We start from the raw sequence: 23,571 nt of genomic DNA on the forward strand, positions 1-23,571 counted from the left end.
TAGATCAGACCAATGATGGTAGCAATATTGAGACAGTAATAGAATTTGCTTTAAAATATTACTGTGAAAAAGGAAAAAGAATTTTAAATGATGGATTAAGTGTGGTATGTGAGTCAGCTTTCTGTTACTGTGGCAAAATACCTGAGGAGAACAACTTAAAGGAAGAGAGATTTACTTTGGCTCACGGTTTCCAAGGTTTCAGTCCATGGTTGGCTGGTTCCATTGTGATGAACCTGAGGTGAGGCAGAACATCATGGTGGAAGAAGCTGCTCACTTCATGGCAACCAGGAAGCAGAGCAAGGGAAAGAGCCAGAGAGGAAGGAGCTAGGGACAAGATATAGGCCCCAAAGTAACACCCCCATGATCCACCACCTTCAACTAGGCTCCACTTCCTACATTTTCAATACTTCCTAATAATGGCTTTAAATCTTGATCTCATCAGCAAATGCATCCACTGATGAAGTTAGAGCCTCCATGACCCCATCTCTTCCTAAAAGCCCATCCGCACCCATCATTCAAAACAATGAGCCTTTGGATGGATATATCATATCCAAACCATAACATGTGGGAAAATTATAATTTTTGAATCTGAGTGAAGGGTTTATAGTATATGATTCTATTTTCTTTCCTTTTGCACATCCTTGAAAATTATTAGAATAAAAATGTTGAACCAAAGTAGAGGGAGATAGTGAATTACTGAGGAAGCGTGGTACCAGCGAGAAGGCAGCATAGAGAATGGCTTTGAGATACGGGCCAGGGCTTTGTCTTTTGAAACAAAATATAGGCTATATGGAAAAAAAAAATGTTTTCAAGGACTGAGGAAGAAAGCAAGAGAAAAAATTTTAAAAAGGAAGGCCTTGTTTGGTGACCTGCAAATTCTCAGCAAAGGAGGGGGCAAAGTTGTCTCCCTGTAGTGGAAGAGACCAGAAGAGGGGGTTGGGAATTGAAGAGGGTGAGACAACCTGGCCCAAGCATGACAGGTGGCACTAGAGAGGAAGGTGTACAGAGGAGAAAAGCCAGCCCTCAGGAGCAGGTAGGTGGCATGGCTCTACAGAAGGATTACTCAGAAATTCTGAGGTCTCACCCAGTTCCTGAGACCCACATCCTTTCTGGGGATTTCATACCTCACTCCAAGAGTATGGTTCCATGGTCCAACTTCTTTTGGACAGTGGCTGATTTTTTCTGTTTCTGTGTCTACCAAGGTCCTTCAGATTCATTCCTTCCCACTGCAGTCTTTGCTGCAAGCTCCCAGAATTCAATGTGTCGGGGCCCAAACACATGAAAATCTCCTAAGAACCTTGGTGATTACAGAGGTCTCAGAATACCCTGCCATGACCTTCACCATTCATTGAAATTAGCAGGTCAATCCCAGTTATCCTTAGAGAGACTTGTGAGAAAGGAAGTGGGGAAGAGCATGCAAGCTGGCTGTTTTCCCCTCCGGCAAGGGAGAGCTGCTGAACAAGTTAAGAAATCCTGGCACCAGTTCACGTGGGGGGCCTGATACAGTCATGCAGAGAAACAGGCACTTCCCTGCTTCCATTCATGGGATGCAAGGCCTGTTGCATAATGGAAATTTCCTGCACTCATGGAAAATCTCCAGGAATGCAAACCTTAAGAGTTTCAATCCATGCAAGCCTGAAGGATACTTGTCTGGCTATGTGAAAAGGAAGAATTTGCAAATTAAATGACTAATATCAAAAACATTCCCAGGGAATAATCTAACATAAGTATGAGAAAAAAGGGGGAGAAGCTACTTATAACATGCTATGACATCTTTAAAACACTTTACATTGAGTTTAACACAGAGCAAGTGCTAGAAATACTAGTCCTCTTGTGATCTGAATCTAGTTTATGGAAGAAGACATGAGAGCAGTTACTAGGGGTCTTGTAATGTTCTGGTTCTTGGGTTTTAACTATACAGATGTGTTCAATTTTTAAAAACTCACCAAGCTGTAAACATTTGATCTCCACACTTTTCCCTATATGTATTATACTTGAATTTAAAATTACTAAAAGGTTTTTAAGTATTAACTATCATAAGGGAGTGACCTATTAAATTAAAGGCACTTCTATTGAGTTAATTAAAACACTTACTTCAGGGACTGGGGATTTAGCTCAGTGGTTCCAGCGCCTGCCTTGCAAGTGCAAGGTCCTGAGTTTGATCCCTGGTACCAAAAAACCAAAAAATTTATTTCAGGTTTTTAATTTTAATGTCTTTTTAAATACTTCATAACTTGAAATTCCCTTCAATGAAGACATGTTTGCACAATTAGAATTAATGAAGACCCCTCAAGTTTATTTGTTGAAATGTTAAATGAACAGCTTTTCCCTTTTCTGTTTTTCCTGTTTCTGCTCTAGCCAGTACTCTTAGGAACTTGTTTTCCAAATTTGTGTAAGGAGAAAGGCAAGACACAAGAGTTTTTGTTATTTATTATGACAATACCATCTAGTTCTGCTTTATAGCACATCTAATTTAATCTTATAGTTTTGGTGAAATTTGTGTAAGCACCTGCTTACTATTCGTTTCTCCTGCTAGGTTGTCCATATTATAAGAGCCAAGAACCCTCCTCACATTTATTATACTCCCAGTACCCAGCAAAGTGCCTCACTTATAGTAGGTGCTCAATAAACATTTGTTGTATGAATGAAGGGTGGGCTAGATGAATATATATGAAACTAGCATTGAGTTTTAGTTCGATAAAAAGGTAGGATTCTCTGAACAAATCCTGGGTAAGACATAAACCTGTGTCTCTAATGCTATAAAGAATCAATGACAATACAGAGAAAGAAAAAATGTCTTTCAAGGAAGCTCTCAGGTTCTTTATTTTATACATTTTTCAAATAAATGTTGGGTTGTTTTGTCCTTATTTTTATTGTACAGAATTTTTTATCTTAGTAGCACTTGAAAACCGCTTTCCCTCTTTTTAAGTGTATTAGAAAATCTTCGCATTTACACCTAAGGAAACTTTTATGATAAAGTTATAAGGGATTCAAGGGGAAAATAAATGAAATATTGACATCAAAACCTGACTTATGAGTAATAATAAAAGGAGGAGAAATAGCCTATTCCAAAGGCAGAGAAACTAGGTGGATAAATACAAAACTGAGAGAGGAGAAAGACATTGGATCAAACCACACAGATGATGGGAAAGAAGATATTTTAACAAGCTGCAAAACAGCTAAGAGCGAAATGACGTCTTTGGCTGCCTGGATATGGGTGTGGCAGGGGAGGGGCTGGGATCTGCAGGTCATGACCTGTGTTGAGTGGATCTGGCAAAACGCTGGACTTGAAGCAGGGAGTGCCTGCCCGGGCCTCCCTGGCACCTGCCCCGCACCCTCACCCACCAGCACATCTTCCCTGCCTCCCCACAGAGTTGCAGAGTTCTGTTCCTAGTAACCCCTCCTCCCTAGGTAACATATCTTCCTTCTGGATCTTTCCTTCTTTCAGGTGCCTGTCAAACAGCAGTGGCCTATATTTCATTTTGCCAGGGGCCACACTCTGTCCTGTTAAAATGTCTTTTATAGAAATGTCATTTTCTTTAAACAACCACTTTAGGGCTAGAGGCTGGGGCTCAGCTTCATTCCTTCCTGTATCTGAATAACACCCCATTATGCGAATATGCTGCATTTTATTTAACAGTGCATCAGATGAGGGACATTTGGCTCACTCCTACTCTTGGGCGTGTATTCCGTAGGATGTTAGAACTGGAAGAAAGCTGGACCTCCCACTCACTGAGCCCACCCCCTTCATCTCAGAACTCTATTCTACATCCGTAAAATTATGTTTAGCCCCACTTGAATGACTCCAAAATCAAGAAAGTCACCATTTCCTGTGAAATAAAAATTATTCTTATCTCCTTCAAAGCCCTGTGACTCTTTCTTTTCCATCCCAGAATTAGACTGCAATAATAATCCAAATACTCTTTCCCAGGCTCTATCTGCCTCCAGCTTCTGAGCTTGGGTTTTAGCTTAGTCGTCTGGAGCCAGAAGACAATTTCATTCCTTTTTCACCCAATGTCACTTAAATGGTTTAATTATTATTCTGTCCCTCCTGAGTTTTTAGAAGGCTCTCCATTAAGAGCACTAGATTTTGTGATTTGAGATCTATTTCACCTTTAAAATTCTGTGAAGATGAGCAGCATGTGTTTTTAAACTTTTTTCCACTTGGTCTTTTGGATGTGTGTTAGTTTACACCCTCGTTTGACAACAGGCCCCAGATTTTTCCCGAGAAACACTATTCAGTTGAGTTGACACAAAGCCCACTCTTCATCCCAGGAATGAACTCCAACTGGCTTAACTTGATCAGTAATTCTCATTCCCCCTGCCCTAGTGACAGTTTAGAGAGAGGATTTAGAAGATAAGACCTAAACCAATCCAATCTAGGTTAATTTAGCCATTTTCTCTGGGGACAATGGGACATTAGACTTTTCTGTGCTTAGTGATGTGAGAATAGGAGAATAGGAAAAGCTATCAGGAAATTGTGTGTGAAACTTGAACCTGCAGATAAGACTCACACAGCAGGAAGCAAAGTGGAGAAACCTGTACAGTGATAATGTTTGCATTCTGGATCAGCAATCAGCACTCATCTGCAACATGAATTAGTCCTTGAACTCTTCAGTCACACAAGTCAATGATTCTTCCCTCCACTCTCTTTTAGCCAACTTGGGTCTGATTTTAAAATCTTATACACAGTGTCATGCATAAGACAGCTACTAATGCCATTACACGTTAAGATGGAGTGTGACAAAAACTGAAGGTAATTCTGAGGGACTCAGCTGCTCATGGAGAAAGTTGTCCTCCTCTTTGGATGTCCACATCACAGTTATTGACATTGTGATTTGTCCAGTGCCATGAACAGAGTAGATGCTAAATGAATAATGGCTATTAATATTACCCACACCCTTTCCTGAACCAACAAGCAGAATGTTGTCATACTGTTCACAGACAGTGTCTTAGTTACTTTTCTCATTTCTGAGACAAAATACCCGACACCCAAAGCTAAAGAGGAAAGGTTTATTTGGCTCACAGTTTGTAGAGTTTCCAGTTCATAGTTGACTGGCTCCAAGACAGGGTGGCATGGCAGAAAGGCATCGCAGAGAAGAAACAGTTCACGCCAGGCAGTAGGCAGAAGGCAGCAAGGCAGCAAGCTATGAGCAACAAGCAGCAACCCACTTTCCATCTCTTATATCTTATCCAGTCTACCCACCCTTAGGGTGGCTAGCACTCACACTCAAGGTGGACAGCAGCTTAATCCTAGCATCACACCATGAATCAATTCCAGCGTCACATCCTTCGTCCCAGCAGCACACACCCTAGATTCAGTTACCTCCAAAAAGTCCCACTTGTGACCACATGAGGCTTTGGGGGGGACATGGAGATACAAGCTCTCATAGGCAATAACCGAATACTGGGCCCTGCCTATGGTACTGTATGAATGATCAGAAATAGAGTTAAAGGAGAGAATAGAAGGTAATTGGGAGTCACATGACATAGCAAGAGGGAGCTGTAGAAAGGAGGTGATAGCATAAGACTGGACCCCGTGAGGCATGGTGTTGCATGCCTGTAGTCCCAACACTCAGGAAGCTGATACAGGAGGATCACCACAGGTTTGAGGCCTGCCTGGGCTACATAGTGAGTTGAATTAAGACCAGCCTCAACTACATAATGAGACCCTTCCTCAAAAAAAAAAAAAAGACTAGACCCTATTTCCCACACCACTCTTATGACCAGTAAATACACAACTGACCACTTAGCAAACCCAACACATGGCATCTCTACTTCCATCCTGAGTGTATTCTGGTTTCATCTCCTGCTTAAGTCCCATGCTGGGCCTCACCAAAACTGATGGTTGTCTTCTAGTATATTATTATATCTAGAAGTTACTTCCATAGCTTCCCCAGACCCCAAAGCACTCACTGAAACTCAGCATGTAGTAAATAGGGCCTTCTACCTTTTGCTGCTGATGCTGCTCCTTCCATCAAGCTGCTGCCTTTAATCATCTTTGCTTCTTTGTGTTTTTGTACAATTATGCATCACATTGTCCTGCTAAGAGGAGAATTTTTTTTTCTCCATCTCCCCAAGAAATCCAAGACAAGCTATGGTGCCTCTTCACAGTAACCCACCCTACGCTGTAGGGCAGTGGTGGTGAACCTATGACACACGTGTTATTAATTTTTTCTTTTAAGACAAAAGATGTCAATGTGTGAGTTGTTTTTTCTAAGCTAGAACCTCAAAATTCAGGTTTCATTGCACTGTTGGCATTTTGTGATAAATAAGTGGATTTGGGGTTGAAGTTTGGTTACTCGGTCTCTAAAAGGTTTGCCATCACTGCTGTAGGGTATATTTTAATTTCTTTTCCTCCCTTTTTACTCAGCACAAACTCACTCTGAAGAGCCTGTTTTCCCCCTACCCTTCTGTGTTTTCCTACCTTTAATAAATATGTGAAAAGAAAACCATCAGCTTTGTTGAGGCACAACATGGGACTTAAATAGGAGAAGAAACAGGAAGACATTCAGAATGGAGTCACCATTCTTTAATGTCACCATTAAAAAAAAATCCAACACTTCACTTTAGTCGGTTTAGATACTGTGTTAATCTATAGCAGCCCAAGGCTTCCAACTTTTAGCCTAAATTTCTGGCTGAAGATAAGTAGAAGACTGATTCTTAAACCTAAACTTTCCATTCCTATAGATGGTTTTAGCTCCCTGATTCTGCCAGTGGTCTTTAGATTAGAGCATGAATTCACAGGGAGCTTCCACAAGGAACATATTAACATATAGTTTCAATGAAATAAACTTGTAAATCCTCATCTTCTGTCCAGACTCTTTGTTGAGTTGATATGGGTGAGAATATGGGCATTTATGCAGCATTTTACTTCACAACTACTCATTCTTGTCCAACTTAATGAAAGAGAAATTCACCTCCTACCCATTCTAAAACTTACTTCCCTGGCTGTATTACCCTGGAGTATAGAATAAAATCTATAGGACATTAAACAAGGGAATAATTTCAATTATTTCTGTCTCAAGTGAGAATCTCTAAATGATCTTCTGGATTAACAAATCAGGTTGTTTTCAATTCTTTGTTTTCTACCAAATTGAAGGTAATTTACTAAGGGATGATTAAGAAACTTTTTAATCTTTTTGCTATTTTTTTACCCTACTGGGAGGATGGTAGAGTGGTGAACAACAGAAAAACAGTCTCTCCAAGATTTGGTGTCCCAATGCTGGATTATAGCAACATAAGGAAGAGAAGAAGGAAAGTGAGTCCCTGGGACCCAGCAAAGATCTGAAGTGAGAATTGACGCCATGGGAAAAATGAGGAGAGAGACCTCAATGCACAAGAAGGAGGTGGCAAGCAGCCCTTTCTCCCTGAGCCCTGACTCACTGTGTGGGAGGGGTGGCATGAACTGTAGATGCACAGTGACTACTGGCAACCCCAGAGGCCTCACGGAGAAACACACTACTGGAACAGACCAGTAGATGCAGTGAACTGTGGTGGCTGGTGACTTACTCAGGTTCAGACATCCCCCCAGGACAATAGCTATCTTGGAAAGAGGTCAACTGAGATCCTAATTCAGAGCAACTTCAGGTGGGCTCCATCTAGCGGCTCCCATTGTCAGAGTGAGGTGGAACTGAGTTCAAGTCAGCAGGAAGTCAAGGAGTCAAGTTCAAGCCAGCAAAAGGCACACGGAGTGTTGCAGGCTGAAGAAATCAGGTTCCAGCCTCACAGCCAGAAACTAGCCTGAACTTCAGTGGAATTAAAGGTGCAGGCTTGTTGGAATTATCTACCTGTCATAAATCTACGGCTGACTTGCTGGGACGAAACAATACAGATCTGGGCTCTGTTTGCCCACTCTGTCTAACAGTGACAGCAGAGACATGCCCTGAAGTGGATATTATTTTTTATTCTATTCTTTCTTTCTTTCTTTGGTTTGTTTTTTCCTTGATTGCTTGTTCTTGTTTTTGTATGAGTGTGAGCATTGTTTCTAGTTGTTGTTATTGTTGTAGTTCTGTTCTTGTTTTTATTTCTTCTTTCTCTCTTTCCCTCCTATCTTATTCACCAGTTTCCCAAAGTTTGTGTAATCTTCCTTTGTCCTCCAGCCTTGATTCTGATCTCTTCCTCTTCTTCTATTTCTCTATCTTTCCCCCAACCTCTTCTAAATATTCTACCCTGGGGGTAAAATCATGATACTGAGGGCAGATTTACTGTGTACAATTTTCTGGTTTGTTTTAGATTTTGTTATATAACCACAAATATAGTTCATACAGTTAAAGGTGATAAATTAATACCACAGTTTGTCATTTTCTAGTCTATGTTTGATGTTATTGCTATTGCTGATTGTACTACTTTACCTAAGGTGACATAATTGTTCTAAGCAGTTGTTCTTCTGGTATCCAAAGACTGAAATTGCCTAAGGGTCATAAACAATACTACAGGCCAGTACCAAAGAACCAGGGGCTAGGTCAAATAGGCAGCAACTTTTCACCCCCAGTAAATTGAAGAGGTAGAGCCTTGGAACAGATTCAAAACACAAAATCCAGCTAAACCTGGAAGCCATCTCTGAGAAATAGTCACTTCTACTTGCCACAAGCAATTTACAAGCATCAATCCAGGAATTAAATTTTTAAAAATAGATAATGAGAAGACACAGAAGCAAAATGTAACCCCAGACTTCCAGCTTACCAAAGGCAAACACAGAGGGTAATGAGGTAGAACAATTAGCCACCCACCTGTACTCTCTGAAATGGTAACATTGTAAGTGGTAACAAAGAGAGGAACCAGGCTCCAGAAAAAAAATAAAACCAGAAATAATTTCTCAGGTAACTACAGAGATGGTGATCATAATGAAAGATGTGGTTAGTGACTCTAGAGCAGATACAGATAAAAAAAAAATAAAGGAGCTTAGAAAAATATGGGGTGGGGATGTAGCTCAATGGCACCATGCCTGCCTGGCAAGTGCCAAGTGATGGAAACCATAAACGCCCAAACAAGGAAAGAATCCATGAAACAGATTCAAACAAATATCCAGGAAATTCAAACTTCCATTCAAAGTATACACAGCAGGGCCAGGGATTTAGCTAAGTGGTTCCGGCACCTGCCACGCAAACACAAGGTCCTGAGTTCGATCCCTAGTACCCCCCCCCAAAAAAAAATGTTCACAGAAGTAATGGCAATAAATGAAAAAATTTCCAAAGCATGGAAAAAGAACTTGGCATACAGCTAAGTGAGGCATATAGAACTCCAATTAGCCACTATCAAAAAGAAAACCACACCAAGGCATATCAAGATTCCAGAAATTCAACACAAGAATATAATATTTAAAGCTGTTAGAGAAAAGGAACAAATAAGCTATAAAGGAAAGCCCAACAGAATCACAGCAGACTTCTCAACACAAACCCTCAAGTCAAGAAGAGCTTGGAGTGAAGTATTTCAAGCCCTAAAGGAATACAACCTCCAACCCAGATTGATGTACCCTGCAAAACTATCTTTCAAAATTGATAAAGAAACAAGACACTTCCATGGCAAAGAACAGCTGAAGAAATTCATGACCACCAAACCAGCACTCCAAAGTGTTCTGAAGGATATTCTAGAAAGAGACAACAAGGATTACAACTCCATGAACCCCAACAGAATAAATCCACCAGGCATGGTGAGAAGCTAAACAGAAAAGGAAAGAAGGAAGCCAACAACAGGAAAATAACATGATAAGGATAACTCAATACATATCAGTTATAACCATCAATGTCAATGGACTCAATTCACCATTCAAAAGAAATAGACTGGCAGAATGGATTAAGAAGAAAAATCCAACAATATGCTATATATAAGAAACACACTTAATTCAAAAAGAAATTCACAGGGCTGGGGATTTAGCTCAGTGTTTCCAGCACCTGCCTCACAAGCGCAAGGTCCTGAGTTCAATTCCCAGTACCCAAAAAACAAAACAAAACAAAAAAAAAACCAGAAAGAAATTCACAGACTGAAAGTAAAAGGATGGCAAACAGTTCTCCATGCCACAGGAACCAGGAAAAAAGCAGGAGTAGCAATCTTATTTGCAGACAAACTAGATTTCAAACCAAAAATAATTAAGAGAGACAAAGAAAGTCACTACATCCTTGTAAAGGGAACAATCCAAGAGTAAGAGATGACAATCATAAATATATATGCACAAAATACTAGTGCACCCAACTATATAAAACAAATATTAATGGATATGAAAAACCAAATAAGCACTAATACAATTGTAGTGGGGGACCTCAATACCCCACTGTCACAAATAGGCAGGTCATCTAGACAAAAAAATCAACAACAAAATACTAGAACTGAACCAAGCTTTTGAACAAATAGATTTAATAGATGTCTACAGAGTGTTCCACCCCACAAAATCAGAATATACATTCTTTTTGGGTGCACACAGGTCATTCTCCAAAATAGACCACATACCCACTCATAGACTATGTTTATGTAAATGCAAAGGAACTGAAGTTATCCCCTGTGTATTATCAGACCATAATGCAATTCAATTGGAGATCAATAGCATAAGAAACTTCAAGAACTCCACAAACACATGGAACAAACAACGGGTCACAGAGGAAATTAAAGAAGAAATTAGGCAGCTTCTACAATTAAATGATAATGCCAGCACAACATACAGGAATCTATGGGACACAATGAAGCCAATTCTACAAGTGAATGCCCATACTAGGAAAACAGTGAGATCAAATAAACAATGTAATGTTGAACTTCAAGCTCCTAGAAAAAGAAGAGCAAGACAAACCCAAAGCTCCTAGAAGGGAGGAAATTTTAAAGATCAGAGCAGAAATCAATGCAATGGAGACTAAGAGAATGACACAAAAAATCAACAAATCAAAGAGCTGATTTTTCAAAAGAATGAATAAAATCGATAAACCCTTAGCCAACCTTACCAAGAAAAGGCTCAAATCCATGCAGTTATGAATGAAAAAGGTAAAATCACAGCAGATCCAGCAGAAATCCAAAGGATCATCAATACCTACTTCAAGAACCTGTACTCCAATAAAATGGAAAACACAGAAGAAGTGGGCAGATTCCTAGATACATACGAATTGCCAAAGTTAAATGAAGAAGATATAGAAATTCTAAACACCCCAATTACAATAAGTGAAATTGAAAAAGTAATAAAATATTTACCAACAAAGAAAAGCCCAGGTCCTGATGGCTTCACTGCTGAATTCTACAAGACATTTAGAGAAAAACTATTGCCACTACTGTTTAAACACTTCAATGAAATTGAAAGGGAAGCAATACTCCCAAATGCATTGCTGGAAGTAAGTATTACTTTGATTCCTAAAGGAGAGAAAGACCCAACCAAATTAGAGAACTACAGGCCAAGGTCCCAAATGAACATAGATGAAAATATCATCAGTAAGATACTGGCAAACAGAATACAGAGGGTCATCAAGAAAATCATACACCCTGACCAAGTTGGATTTATCCCAGTGATGCAAGAATGGTTCAACATACATAAATCAATAAATGCATCAATTAACTATATCAACCGAGCAAAGGACAAAAACCATATGATCATCTCAATACATGCAGAAAAGGCATTTGACAAAATCCAACACCTATTCATGATAAAAACCCTACAGAAAATTGGAATAGATGGTCTTATCTCAACCTGATAAAGGTAACTATGAAAAAGCAGCAGCCAACATCATACTAAATGGTCAAAAACTGAAATCTTTCATGCTAAAATCAGGAACAAGACAAAGATGTCCACTATCACCAGTCCTGTTCAATATAGCTCTGGAAACATTAGCCATAGTAATTAGGGAAGAGAAAGAAATAAAAGGAATAAAAATAGGAAAAGAAGAAGTTCAACTATTATTATTTGCTGAAGACATGTTACTCTGCATAGAAGAGACAAAAAAGCTCTTCTAGACTTAATTGACAGATTCAGTAGAGTAGCTGGATATAAGGTCAACACTCAAAAATCAATAGCCTTCTTATACACAAATAGCAGACTCACTGAGAGAGAAATTGGGGAAACAATTTCTTTCACACTAGCAGCCAAAAAACTGAAATATCTAGGAATCGGTCTAATGAAGGAAGCAGAAGACCTCTACATTGAAAACTACAGCACTCTGAAAAAAGAGATCGAAGGGGATATCAGAAAATGGAAAGATATCCCTTGTTCCTAGGTAGGAAAAAACCAATATAGTGAAAATGACCACACTTCTAAAACTGCTACATAGATTCAATGCAATCCTGATTGAAATCGCAACAATATATTTCACAGAACTAGAGAAAACAATCCAAAAATTCATTTGCAACCAGAAGAGACCTAGAATAGCAAAAGCAATTCTAGGCAACAGATACATGATAAGGGGTATCACAATCCCCAATTTTAAACTGTACCACAAAGCCACTGTGATAAAAACAACATGGTACTGGCAAAGAAACAGATCCAAGGATCAGTGCAATAGATTAGAAGATGCAGAAACAACTCCAGACACACTCAGCTACCTCATCTTTGACAAAGGAGCCAACCACCCTCACTGGAGGAAAGATAGCCTCTTTAATAAATAGTGTTGGAAAAACTGGATTTCAACCTGCCAAAATTAAAACAAGACCCCTATCTTTCACCATGCATTAAACTAAAATCAAAGTAGATTAAAGATCTAAATATTAAGACAGAAACACTAAACTTGCTGGAAGATAAGTTAGGTAGAACTCTTGAAGATATTGGCATAGGAGAAGAGTTTATGAACAAATCCTCAGTAGCAAGGGAGCTAGCACAAAGAATCAACAACTGGGATCTCATCCTATTAAAAAGCTTCTGCACTGCAAGAGAAATCACCAATAGAGCTAAGAGACAACCTACAATGTGGGAAAAAACTTTAGCACCTGTTCCTCAGACAAAGGTCTACTATCTAGAATATATAAAGAACTGAAAAAATCATACCCCCCAAATTCAAAGACCCAGTTCAAAAATGGGCATCTGAAATGAACAGACATTTCTCAGACAAAGAAGTAAAAGCAGCAAATAAACATATGAAAAAATGTTCAACATCACTGGTCATTCAAAAGATGCAGATGAAAACTACACTGAGATTCCACCCCACCCCAGAAAGAATGGCTGCTATCAAGAAATCAACCAACAACAAATGCTGGTGGATTGTGAGGAGAAAGGAACCCTTCTCCGTTGTTGGGTGGGAGTGCAGACTGGTGCGACCATTGTGGAAATCAATAGGGTGATACCTCAAAAAACTAGGATTAAAGGTCCCGTTTTACCCAGCTATTCCTCTGCTGGGTATCTTCCCAAAGAATTAAAAGCATCCTACCACAGCAATATATGTGTACCCATGTTTATAACGGCACAGTTTGTAACAGCTAAAACTTGGAAACAGCCCAGTTGCCCATCAACTGGAGACTGGATAAAGATGTATTTTTTTTATAAAATGGAGTACTACTCAGCCGTAAAGAATGAGAAACTAGAGACATTTATAGCTAAATGGATGCACATTGAGGCCATAAATGAGATAAATAGGACACACATGTGTAAATACCAAATAGTTTCTCTGGTGTGAGAAACTGAAAGTATAAATAAGGATCAAAATGTATAATTGATAATGTGAAATAGGAAGAAAAGGTCTAAAGGAAAAGGGGAAGTGGGAAGGGAAGGAGAAAGGAAAGAAGGGAAAGGAAAAAATATGAGAAAAGGAAAAAATGGAAACAAAGTCTTTGTAAAAAGGGAAGGGTGGAGGGGCTGAAGGGAGGGCAGGGGAAGGGGGAAAAATAAGAACTGAAATACATCATGTACAGGTACAAGATCCCAATGATGAATGTCACTGCATTGTACACCTAACATGTACCAATAAACTTAACGGAAAAAGAACATACTCCCCCTTCCTTCAAACACCCTTATCCATCGTTCCTGCCACTTTCTGAAGCAGTTGTGAAAGTCTCCTCTGCCATGAGGTGTCTTAAACTGTATTGTTGTGGCTGCCTCAATGTCCTGAATTGATTCAAAGCATTTACCTTTCATAGCCGTTTGGACTTTGGGGAAATGGCACAGTGCCAGGTCCAGTGAATAAGGTAGATGAGGATGTACTGTGACGTTTTTATTTGTCATAAATTGCCATAAACATTTTGAGTTGATTCAGGATATTGGGGTAGCCACAAAAAGACATTCATGAAAGACAACTTAAGAAAGTGGCAAAAATGATGAGTGTGTACAAAACAAGGGGGAATATTTTGAGGGGGATTAAGGGTAATGTGTCTTTTACCATAATGATTTTTATTTTTAAATTTAAATATTCATCTTATTTTTTTGATCACATGGCTTCTTTGAGATGAAAGCCAGTGGGCAGTTGGCTGTTGTCTTCGCAGTAGAACTGTCCAATGTTAGTCAGTCCAGCAGAACCAAGCAAACCTGTAGGCTCTGTTGTGCTATCTTCCCTGTCTTAAATCTCTTCACTCCTTCCTCTCTCCCTAAGGTGATGTCTACACAGGAGTCATTTCTGTTTTCTAGGGCACCCAAGTCAACAGAAAACGTAAGAGTCCCCCACAATTAGTCATTCTCCTAGCTGAGTCCTACAAGCATCTAGATGCTCCTCATCTTTAACCAGCCAAGCCCACCCTGCTGGCCAAACTCATTCCAGCTTCAGTGTTCCCTGTGGTTCCTTAGCAGAGATTTCATACCAGATCTGTGATGTTACAGTAAACAGAATACATTCCAGCCCCAGGCAGAAATGTCAGTTTCTAAAGAAATCATAGATCCTTAAACTCTGGCTCCTTTTTCTTTTTTTTCTCCTTTTCAAAAATGTTCCCCTTCTGTCCTACTGTGGGGCAAAGGATTACCTGTAACAAATATACCAAAAAGGCAGCTGGCATTCAGACAAGGCTGTTTCATCAGAGAAGCCCTTCTTAAGCCCCAGGCAATTTCCTGCACTTGATCATGTGAGTTCCAATAGCTGTGCCCAGATGTCCTGTTGATGAACAAAGGGAAGGACTGGGGCCAGCTGGAGTGCACTGAAGGGAGCAAGTCATCTTCCAATGGGGGAAGGACTTCCTGGTCATTGGTGGAGTAAACCTAGCAGAGCAGAGCAAAGTTGCCCTGTGAGGCAGTGACACCCCAGCCTCCGGAGGTGCGCGTCAGGGGCTGTTTGGGATGTTGATGAGCCTAAACTCTCCGGGCACTTCGATACTCAAGGTCGGATCCCCAGAATTTCCAATTGGACAATTTGGGGCAGCCTGAGAATTTGCATGTCTAAGCCTCAGGTGATACTAATAAAATAATAATGTGATACAATAACAATATTGCTGACCTGGGGAATCACACTTTGAGAACTACTATATAGACGCTCTGATAAGAGAGCCCCTAAACCGAAAGGCAAGAGAGTGATACAGGAGCAAAAGTTTTAGTCAAAGTATACCTGGGTTGGAATCTCTTCCATTCTGCCATGCAGTAGCTGTGGGAATTTAGGCAAACTATTTTTTGGGGGGGGGTTTTGGTTTTTGGGGTTTTTTTGGTACCGGGGATGGAACTTGGGACCTTGTGATTTCAAGGCAAGCAGCCAGAAACACTGAGCTAAATCCTCAGCCCTAGGCAAACTATTAACACAACATGAGCCTACTTCCTCACCTGTATAATTAGAATAGTAATGCAACTCACCTCATTGAGTAGTTATGGGAAATAAATATATCAGAAGCAAGATAGCAACTATTATTATCTTTCATCATGGGCAAATAAAAATCACAACATAGCCAGTCACGGTGATGCACATCTGTGATCCCAGAGTTCTGAGAGGCTGATGCAGGAGGATCTTATCTTAAAAATAAAAATAGGGCTGGGGATTTGGCTCAGTGGCGCTGTGCCTGCCTCTCAAGCACAAGGTCTTGAGTTTAATCCCCAGTACCAAACATAAATAAAAAAATAAATAAAAATAAAAAATAGAACCATAACATATCCTCTTGTGTAGCTATCATTGCTATCTGGTTATAATCAGTACATGAATAAAGTGCCTGTTCTTTATAATCAATACATGAATAAAGTGCCTGTTACCCTGTTTTCAGAGGAAAAGCAGGGCCATTCATCCACAGCAATAATCCATAAATACCACATGTGTCAGGAAACAATACCAGGCATCATTTACTTTTTGGGTACCTTGTATCAGCATGTAAATGTCACCTCATTCAAACTAACATTCTGGAGAAACAATCGCTTTCACTGTGCTAGCAAAAACTGTAATCAAATAATTAGCTCTCTACTCAGAAGGACTGCTACTCTCAGTATTGACCACTGAAGAGGAATCACTGTAACTAAATGGGGTTTTCTAAAAATAAAAACAAAGAGCTATATTAGGACACCACACATAGCCAAATTTTCCTTTGAGGGAAATATTCAGAGCGATCATTCTCCTTTTGACATCGCTGGGCATTCCCAAAGTCCTAGGAACCAAAATGCATCTCTGCTGACTGCAGCAGAAAATCTCCATGAACAGGACTGTTCAATCCTAGCCTTCAAAATGCCTTTGCCCACAGAATCTACATGCCAATCTTTCCAAGCAGGAGAAGTGAATTTGGTGATTTAGTCTTCACTCTGGTCTTTCATCCACAGAAGGCAGGCAATCCCCAGTGGACCCAAAGCAGCCTTTCCACTCACATTTTGGGTTTCAATGACAAGAACATTTGGATGGGTAAGGCCTCAAGGGATAAAGAAAACAAAAATAGCAGGCAAAAGCCAGCTCTGAAAAAAATAAAATCATCAAGAAATACAGGTCAACTTCTTCCCCTTGGTTTCTTGCTGAAACGCACAAATTGGAATCCCTCTCTTCCATGGAACCTCCCTGTTGCACTCTCTGAGACAGTGTCTCTATGGAGATGGAGAAGGTTCTGGGAGCTATGGATACCTGAAGACTGATTCCTACTGCTTTCATAGGGGACCAGGAGCAGGAGGAATCCAATAACCATTTGGCCAATACTAATGGAGCTCCAACCACTTCTCAGACACGATGACAGGTACCTGCCCTATCCATTTGTCAAACATGGAGATGGGAGCCTGTGACCCACTGATCTGGCTCTGCTTCCAAAAATCTCCAGCCACACACGGGGGCCTCTGAAGCACATCTGGTTGCCAAAAGCACAGGTTAGAGAGACTGAGGGTTTGGTGGGATCTGCTTCACAAAGAGGCCAAGGAAGCCGAAGAGAAATATCTTAAATTTACGCAACACTGTACACTTCACCAAAAGTTTCTATGCCAATTACAAAACACTTATGAAGCACCTAACTGAAGTTAAGCAATGTCCTAGGCACTTTTGGATCTTTGTTATGATTTGTATAGATACCACATTGGCTAGTTTCTGTCAGAAGTCAATCACAAATGATGAGTTTGGTCCAATTTCAAACATCTAGAAAGAGGCAGCAGAATTAAATTTCCTGGTCCTGTTAAACCTCATGTTCATTGTACTGCCTCAAAGCCATTTGCTCTTTAGAGTAGATGTTATTAATAATTTGAGTCACACTCTGTGACCCAAAGAACGAGTAAGGGGAACTAACATTGATGGAGTACCAACCATGGGCTGAACCTTATCGTACGCAACCTGCTAGAGGCTGAACTGTGTCTCCTCCAAAGGTGGATACTGGAGCCCTGACACCCACAACCTGAGACTGGATTTGGAGATGTGAGCTTAAAAGGGCAATTTAAAGTAATACAGGTCATAAGGGCCTGCTCTGGTACGACAGGTACCTTTATAAGGAAAGGAGATGAGGACACAGACAAGACAAAGGGGAGCCATGCGAGGACACGGCGGTGAGACAGACATATGCAAGTCCAGAAGAGAGACCTCAGAAGACACCAAACCTGCTGACACTTTGATTCTTGGACATCCAGCCCCCAGAATTATGAGAAAATAAATTTTCATTGTTTAAGTCCCGCGCTTGGTGGTATTCTGTTATGGCAGCTCTAGTACATTAATATACTACCTCATTTTACTTTACTATCTCTCTAAAAGTAGATGTGATGCCCATTTTCAGAGATTAACCAAAAGTTTAGAAAGGTAAAGGAACTTTACAGAGGTCACACTGCCCAAAAGCCACAGAGCCACAGTCCATCTGGTTCTAAATTCTCTGGTTTACACTTCATCTGGTCTCTAACCCACACTCTGCTCTAACCCAGAAACTTCTTCTGGCCATGTTCCAAAACACCAGGCTTGGAGATGCCTGTAAGAATGGAAATGTTCGCAGTGCACCACACAGGGACCTGTACAGGGAATGTCGAAGGCAAGGACAGAGCAGGACGTTGGTGACAAACAAGGTGTCAATAGTAACTGCATTATTTATAGAGAAGCAAGGAGGAGACCAACATCCCAGCATCCCAGAACAATGAGGCTTTTAAACTAAGGAATTTCTCCTCCTTTTTTCCCCCAGAGAAACACCGACCACATTTTCTGTGTTCAGAGGACACAAGAACTGACCACAGACTTTTAGCTGGAAAATCTCCCAGAGAACTCTGCCTATCTATACTTTGTCCACTCGGCAGTAGGGTACTAGGTACAAATGCTTCATTTGCAAACTATGTGATTCAGATGTGAAAAATAAAATGTAATTACTCTTTTGTCACTAAATTTCCCAGGCTGGGCTTGAACCTGGGATCCCCCTGCCTCAGCCTCCCAGAGTTCTGGGATTCCATGTGTATACCACCATCCTTGGCTCTATTATTCTAAGTTTTGTCCCTACTATGATAGAATTCTCTATCACTCATAGACAGGAGATTGTCGTCAGCCCTGTTCTCCCTGCTAGACCAGACACCTGCCTAGAGCACAGCACCTCCATTCAGCAGAGTTGCACACCTTGTCTGGGGACCACGGGCCTCCCTGTCTTCACACGGGCTCCCATTCAAATGCTCCCTGGCCAGGGAGCCCACCCTGATTCCCTCTGTCAAGCAGCCCACACCTACTCCCATCACCCTTCTCTTTATCTGCTTTATTCTTCACTGCTTTTGCCACCCTTCTCCACAGTCCTTGTCTGTGCTGTCTTATATGAGACATGATAGAAAAATAAGGTGAATATTGACTTTTCTTTAATTTATACAGAAAAAAACACACACATGTCATTAATTTCCCTCAAAATTCTCTCCCTCACTTGCAGCACAATTATGCCACCATTCTTGCCACTTTCTGAAGCAGTTCTGGAAAGTTTCTGAAGCTCTTTCATGAGTGTCGTTAGTTGATGTGCAGTGGCTGCCTCAATGTCCTGACTCCATTCCGTATGTTTACCTCCCAGGGTCATTTTGACTTTGAGGAAGAGATAAATTTCCACAGTGGCAGATCTGGTAAATAAAGTGGATGAAGATGCATCCCATAATGTTTTTATTTGACAGAAATTGCCATAAATTTTGATGAATGAAAGGTAATCAAAAAACATGGAAAATTTTTAAATTTTTAAAACTCAGTTCAGTAAAAGACACATTGCCCTTAGTCCCCCTCAAAATACCCATCCTTGATTTGAACACACCTACCCCATTGGTCTTGGCAATGTGTCTTTTTTTAAAAAATAACTTTATTATCAAACACACACACACATACAAAAACTAAAACCATTCAAAGAAGAACAATGCAAGGGAAAAAAACCTACAATAATATTCAAATACAGTACAAATCAACCAAAACAAAACTGAAAAGCACTTAAACATTTTTCCATATAACTTAAAAAAGCATCTCAAGCACCAACAAGACACCAGAGGATTTGTTTCAGAAAGATCCCCAAAACCAACACTGAACAAATAGTGATCTGGAAAAAAAACTAGTTAGCTAGCAGACTCCACATAAGCCAAACTTCTCCCTAATTTAAATTTCGATACAGTCATATGACATGCGATGGAAACACAATCCAAGAAATATGTTTTTAGGCCATTTCATCCATGTGTATCCTTATTTACACTTTCAGTTTCTCACACTAGAGAAACTACTCGGTATTTACACATATGTGTCCTGTTGTATATGTGTCTTTTACTATAAGTTTTTTCAATGCAAATGTTCATCCTAATTTTTGATCATCTCTTATATTATCTACTGCCCATCCCTAGCCCTGCTAGAATGTAGCTCTGTGAGACCACAGCCTTTGGCTACTTTTCTCAACATCATATTTCCAGTGACTTGAACAGTGTCCTGAATGAAATAGAAAGTACTAGACCAAAAAAGCAAAAGAGGAGAAGGGAGGGAGGGAAGAAGAACCCAGGCTGGCTGTCACCCTCCCTCCCCAGTATCCACCTCCAAAGGTACCAGCTCAGGAGCACTCAAGAGTTAGAAGAGGCATCCAGAAGCTCGTTGTCTTCCTCCTCTCAGGAGCCAAGGCCTGTGTCCTTCTCTCCAGTCTCCTACTACTATAACAGACACAGCACAGCTCTCAGAACAGCTGCCACAGGCCTCCCCTAAGCGGCTTCTTCAGAGTGAGCCACACTGCCAGGGAGCCCAAGCTCCCAATGCTGTACCTCTCAGAGGTCATCGGGCAAGGCCACCCCAAAGCCTTCCTCTCCCCTGCCACTCCAGAACAACACAGAGATGGGAATGGGCAGAGCCAGAAGCCGGGACTATCCGGCAGGCTGCACAGGAAGTTCTCTAGGAAGAGCTGTGTAGTCTTCAAGTCCATGTCAGCCCCACATTCTGCTACATCCCCACCTATCACTGCACTGTAACTCTAGCCTCCTATCCCCATTCACGCAGGACCTATTGACAAAAGCTACGTCTCCTCTCTTCTGTGCCACCTGTCCCCAGCCCAAAATATGACACACATGTAGCACTGTGAAGATGTGGTCATTCATTTATTCCACACACACTAGACAGGCACTGCCTTGGACTCTGGAGGTACTGGAGCAAGACCGGACTTTTGTCCCCAAAGAGTCTGCACCCTAATGAAGCAGGGAAGGACAGACACCCAAGTGATAAATGACTGTTGCATGTTATGAGGGCCATGGAAAAATAGACAAGGTGTTTTGATCAACATTAACATGGGGATCTTACCTTAGGAAGAGTTGCAGGAGAATGAATGAGTAAGCTTACAGGCACCAGGATGCTGGCTCATCAGCAGAAGTCCCTGTGCTACCTGCCACTCAGGTTCCTATGCTCAGGTTAGTGCTAGTTCCAAGGAGATGGAGGTGCCCATTTACCTCAAATTACCATCTCTCCGTGTGCCGGTGGGCAAAGGTCTTTATAGTAAGGAACAGACGGGAGGGGGTGCAGAGAGGAGTGCAGATCTCCGCACTTATTTTATCACATCTTCCATCACTACCTCTGGGCTTGGGCCAAGGGTTAGCTATGTGCTCAGCAGGAGGAAGTCTGGAGAAGTTGCTTATCTCTAAAAGGAAAAATCTAACTTTTAAAGTTCTGCTTTGTAGTGCCAGTTCCACCTCCAACTTAAGAGTTTTTATCGTTCCAAATCCAACAAGCAGTAGAGTAAGCCTAGCTTTAGATACATATGTACCAGGGACTGAATTCTGGACCTTGCACTTGTAAGGCAGGCGCAGCACCTCTGAGCTAAATCCCTGGCCCAACATCAGTGCAGATAATGAACCCAGAGGTCACCTTCCCACCAGCTCACCTCCAGGGACAATGATTCTGGAAACACTATCAGGACAAAGTCACTGCTGAGAGCTCTTTGTGTGGAACCCTAGGGACACCATTCACCCTGGCCTTGGGGACACCATTCACAGCTCTCTGTAAGTCCAGCCAGGCATAGATGACAACACACCTACACAGAAGGGCAACAACAGGATGTCCCTCATCCCTCAGGGGAAAGAAGGATGAGGCCAGCAGGGGCAGCCAGGGAGCTGAGGCTTGTGAAGGGAGGGGACGTAAGCAAGAGTTTCCAGCAGGGAAGGAAGCATGGAGAAGCCAAGCAAGGACAAAGTACAGGAGAAGCCCAGCCTGATGAGCCGTGAGGTGTGGGAAGAGGAAGTGGAAGAAGAGGCTGGGCCGGCCCAAGTTACTCCAGCCACACCATGGAATGTGTGGGATGCACTCTGTTATCCAAGGAGGCAGCTTGCAAAAGATCAGGAAACCCAGGTTCAAATTCAGGATCAGCACCTCCAAGAAGCACCTAGAAAGTTCTCTGTGTGGGTGGGAAACACACAGGAATACAAAGAAAGGAAGAAAAAAAGGGAGGAAAGGACCTTCCGCACCCTCCCCAGGCCCTGTTCTGCCCAGCAGGATCCATGCAGACCACCACACCTCCCACCAGGAGGGCAAGGGACAGCCAAATGGGGGCTTTGGGAACAGTTTCACTTCCTGTGCCTGCTAGGAGCTCAGCATGTGCTTGACAGGATGACACCTATGCTCTGTTGCCTCCAATTGTCCTTCCAGGCACTAGGACACAAAGGCCTCCTTGGGAAAGGGCCACAGAGGCCAAGCCTAGCAACCACCCTGGATGGATGAGCATGATAAATGGAGGAGTTCAGCAGGTGTTCACAGTTTCCAAGTGTTTACTCTGTGCCAGAGTAAGTGTGCACACACACATATGTGCAAACACTGCAACTGGGTAGACCCCTGCTTGTTAGAGTCTACTGCGCTAACAGCGCAAGATTTGATTCTCAATGGATTCTCAGTTTTGCCCCAAGGCCAGCTCACTGGGACTCTGACTTCTCCCTTCCGTGTGTGCGGAATGTCTGGGGAAAGCCTCTGTTCCTTCAGCACAAAGGTCTCTCATCTGCAACAATACTGACTGCCTCCTTGAAAAGTCTCCAGTGTGACAAGTGGAACATAGCAAACCTTGTGGGGAGCAAGCCCTTGCGAGAATGTCCCAGGGCAGTGGCCATGCTTCAGCGCACACCGGATTGCTCTGCTGTACCTTCGCTCCTCCCACACAGGTCACAGGGAAGGCAGGGACAGGTGTGCACTGGCTCCAGGCCCGGCCCTGTCAGCTGCCTGGGGCCCTCAGATTTACTTCCTTATGGAAGGCCTAGGTGGTAATCTGCACCTCCCTCCGTGCGCCACAGCCCATCCCCACCCCCACCCCACACGTGCTCACCTCCTCCCTCCAGCTCTGGCCAGCCTCCCCAGGTGCAGCCGGAACTGCATTCTGGGATCAGAACTCGGCTCTCCGAGCCCTGGTGTGCAGCTCACCTCGCATTCCTGCCTCTGTGGCCCCTCCACCCTTCGGAGTTGCAGGGCCTCCTTGGAATGGGCTGTTGGGACAGGGAGGAGAAAGGCCAGCACAACAGGGAGAGAAAATGAAGACAGGATTAAGAAAGAGGGGGACAAAGACAAGCACAAAAGAGCAGCAAAGAAAAAGGATGAGGAAGGACGGGGGGTTTATCAGGATTTAGCTCAGTGGTTCCAGTGCCTGCCTCACAAGCGCAAGGTCCGAGTTCGATCCTCGGTACCAAAAAGAAAAAAAGAAAAAGGAAGAGGAAGAATGCTTGGGGAGCAGAAAGATGAAGGGGAGTGGGCACAGGATGCAAAGCTGCAAAGGAAAAGGAGCCAGTAGGCCCTCCCTGCCTCACTCAGGCTGGGGACCCAAGAGGACCAGGTGAACTGGAGAAAGAGGACTGCACAAGGCATGGGGAGAAATCTACACCGGTCCCGGGCTAGT

At 42.1% G+C, this 23,571-nt stretch overlaps 1 long non-coding RNA gene across 1 annotated transcript; it reads left to right on the top strand.

The window, feature by feature from the left end:
- The first annotated feature begins 16,795 nt into the window (after positions 1–16,795).
- Positions 16,796–17,916, top strand: LOC110345883 (uncharacterized). The gene is made up of 2 exons (XR_002389523.2): positions 16,796–17,007; positions 17,621–17,916. It is a non-coding gene; the product is annotated as an uncharacterized LOC110345883 (long non-coding RNA).
- Positions 17,917–23,571: the final 5,655 nt, after the last annotated feature.

This window comes from Heterocephalus glaber, unplaced genomic scaffold (assembly GCF_053883595.1).
Source record: "Heterocephalus glaber isolate CG9 unplaced genomic scaffold, H.glaber_assembly_v1.0 deba00000738, whole genome shotgun sequence".
Classification (NCBI taxonomy): domain Eukaryota; kingdom Metazoa; phylum Chordata; class Mammalia; order Rodentia; family Bathyergidae; genus Heterocephalus; species Heterocephalus glaber.